This window comes from Protobothrops mucrosquamatus, unplaced genomic scaffold (genome assembly GCF_001527695.2).
Source record: "Protobothrops mucrosquamatus isolate PMUCROS unplaced genomic scaffold, P.Mucros_1.0 scaffold4427, whole genome shotgun sequence".
Lineage (NCBI taxonomy): Eukaryota > Metazoa > Chordata > Lepidosauria > Squamata > Viperidae > Protobothrops > Protobothrops mucrosquamatus.
This window is the reverse complement of record NW_015390339.1, coordinates 21,601-24,365: the sequence shown is the minus strand read 5'-3', so window position 1 is coordinate 24,365 and position 2,765 is coordinate 21,601.

Sequence of the window (2,765 nt, the reverse complement as noted above, 5' to 3'; positions counted from 1 at the left end):
TGAGCCGGCATGGCTCAGCTTGGAAACCTCTCCCTTTCCCCTCAGCATGGCTGGCTCAGGAATTCTGGGAGTTGAAGTCCACCAGTCATGAAGGGGGCCATAGTTCCCCCATGCTGGCTCAGGAATTCTGGGAGTTGAAGTCCACCAGTCATGAGGGGGGCCATAGTTCCCCCATGCTGGCTCAGGAATTCTGGGAGTTGAAGTCCACCAGTCATAAAGGGGCCATAGTTCCCCCATGCTGGCTCAGGAATTCTGGGAGTTGAAGTCCACCAGTCATGAAGGGGATATAGTTCCTCATGCTGGCTCAGGAATTCTGGGAGTTGAAGTCCACAAGTCATATAAGACCCCAGGTTGCCTAGCCCTGCTCAAGGAAAAGCTGTAGTGGTAAACACTTAACAACTAAACCCAAAGTGGCTGAAAAATGCAGGAAGCCACAAACATGCTCGACAAACCACAAGTGGGTTGGTTCACACAAACGCAAACACACACACAAAGAAAAACAGACAGGCCCCACTGCAACATTTAGCACAGCCTGTGAACCAAGTGGCACCCCAGATTCCTTCAGGTGATCTTCGCAAGCTCTTTCGACACAACATGGGTGCCGAGTTCCTCGTTTGTGGTCTCCCTGAGATTTAAGTGCCTGGGCTAACCTCACAAACAGGGAGCTGCCAATTCCTGACCAACAATTACAACACAACACAAGGGACGGGAAACTTTCCAGCTCTACTGGCTGGGTCTAAGCCACAGTTTTTCAAACTTGAAGCAGCCTTGGAAATGTTGATGGTAGGTCAAGGTCTACCTCAGTGGTTCTCAACCTTTTTAATGCCGCGACCCCAACCAGTCATAAGTCGAGGACTTTCCCTGCCCGGGAGTGCCGTGCATGCGTGGTTCCGCCCCCTGCACCAGCCGAGGCGTAGCTGGCAAGCGGCAGAGACGGAGCAGGCCGACCACCAGCTGGCCCAGCCCAAGGGAGGTAAGGCACCCGCTGGAAAAGGGAAAAAATGGTGGACCAAAAAAATGGCGGACAAAAAAAATGGCGGACAGCCTTGCTTGGCGACCCCCATGAAATGGTCGATCGACCCCAAATGGGGTCCCGACCCACAGGTTGAGAACCACTGGTCTACCTGGATCCGCCTGGTCATTTTATCTCACAACGCCCCTGCAAGGCAGTCTGTTTGCATCCAAGCGGGGTGCGCGCAACGGGCTGAGTTCACAAGCTCTTGCCGTGCGTAGAACAGGCTCTACCTGCACCCCAAAGGTCACCTGGCTGCAATGGTTCATTCCCCCCCCCCCAATGGCAACTTAATGCAGGGCTCTCCAAACTCGGCCACTTTTTAAGACTTGTGGACTTCAACTCCCAGAATTCCCCAGCTAGCATGGCTAACTGGGAAATTCTGGGAGTTAAAGTCCACAATTCTTAAAAGTTCCCAAGTTTAGAGACCTCTACCTTAATGGACTGGACTCTTGGTAAGACAGCCGAATGCACTGTGCTTGGGCCATCGCTGGGAAATTCTGGGAGTGGAAGTCCACCCCTGTTAAAGGTGCCAAATTTGTAAACAAACAAACAAAAAACCTGCTCTAAGCCATGTCCAGGAACTTGGTGGGATTTTTTTTGGGGAAAGATCCATTCCATTCAACCCAAAAGGGGTGGGAAACAGAGACCTCAACCCCCTTCCAGAGGAATGCAACTACAAGTCCCATGTTCAGTGAATAGTCTGGACTACCCAGCCTGCTTAGCAGGAAGGACAATTGGCGTAAAAGCATCTGGAAAGCCCAGAGGCTGGAGAAAGCCAGACTAATAAAAATGCCTGGTGCTGCACACTCCCCCGCACCCCACCCCCCCAGGCACACTCTGTGGGGCTCCCCTTCCCCGCTTCTACCTCCCACTGAAAGCTGAACCCCAGATTGTGGGCCTGCTGGAGGGATTATGGGTCCGGCTGGGAGGTCTGAAAGGCCAGTAAGGGACTGGTCAGCTTGGAGAAGGCCTGCCCAGCGTTTCAGGCCCTCGGCAGTTTTAAGACGGGAGGGTGGACTCCAATTCCCAGAATTCCCCAGCTAGCCAGCTTTAAGAGGGGTGGACTTCCACTCCCATAATCCCCCAGCCAGCTATGCTTCAAGGAGTGGACTCCAATTCTCAGAATCCCCCACCCAGCCTGCTTCAAGAGTGGACTCCAACCCCCATAATCCCCCAGCCAGCTTGTTCTAAGAGGGCCGGACTCAAATTCCCATAAACCCCCCAGCCAGCCATGCTTCAAGAGGGGCGGACTCCAACTCCCATAACCCCCTAGCCAGCCATGCAAGAGTGGACTCCAATTCCCAGAATCCCCCACCCAGCCTGCTTCAAGAGTGGACTCCAACTCCCATAATCCCCCACACAGCCTGCTTCAAGAGGGGCAGACTCAAACTCCCATAACCCCCCCCAGCCAGCCATGCTCCAAGACAGGGGCGGAGTTCCCACATTGCCGCGCGGGGCCTTCTGGGCCTTGTAGTCCACCCCTGCTGGAGCCCGCGTGAGGGCAGCCAGCGTCTCCCCGGAGCCCCCCCTCCTTCCAAGGCCGCCCCTCCCCCTCCTGGAAGCCCCCCAGCCGGCCTCCCCCTCCCTTCCGGGCCCTCCCCTCGGACCAGGCCTCCCTCCGCCGGGCCGCCCGGGAAGGCCAAGCCGGCTCGCCCAACATGGCGGCGTCGGGCAGGCCGCGCCGGGCTGAGGCGGCGGCGGCGGCGGGAAGGTCACGCGAGGCCGGCGGGAGGGGTGGTCTGTCGCGGGA